A 590-nucleotide genomic window follows, 5' to 3' on the forward strand; every position below is an offset into this window, starting at 1 on the left:
TTTCTGAAGCCCTTATAGACTCATTACTGAGAAGAGAGACAAGATAGTTTAACTCTTCCCAACACTTGTATTTTTAACCTTGAGGGAAGATTAATTGGAAAGCCATACTTTGCTCACTGCCTCTCCACCTCATGGCAGCGTTGTGTAGTTATCCATAGCCTATCTCCAAACGTAAAATATAAAACCCACACATGCAAGTCAGATTTCATCCCAAGTCTGATTCTTTCAACTCTGGGAAAAGCTAAAGTATTTGAATTGCATGAACAATATGGCAAGTAATATTACACGCTGCTTTCCTCTTTAGAGATAGTTTTTACATAATTTCCCATTCGATTTTGAAATAATGAATAGACAGATGGCTGTAATTAAATTGTGAGGATTTACAATTCAGGGACTACGTCTATATCCCATGCTATTCCAAGAGATGGAAGCGACACAGGTCAACCGGTAACTGGCAAACAAGTCGTCAAACCAAACATCAACATATATATACTGGGAGTGAACCACAGGAGGGACATCATCTTCAAGAGGAAAAATAATAGAGTACATCCAAATTAAATCAATATTATCTTGTGAGATCTGGCAGTTCA

This window comes from Notothenia coriiceps, unplaced genomic scaffold (assembly GCF_000735185.1).
Source record: "Notothenia coriiceps isolate Sejong01 unplaced genomic scaffold, NC01 NC01_scaffold00034176, whole genome shotgun sequence".
NCBI classification, from domain to species: domain Eukaryota; kingdom Metazoa; phylum Chordata; class Actinopteri; order Perciformes; family Nototheniidae; genus Notothenia; species Notothenia coriiceps.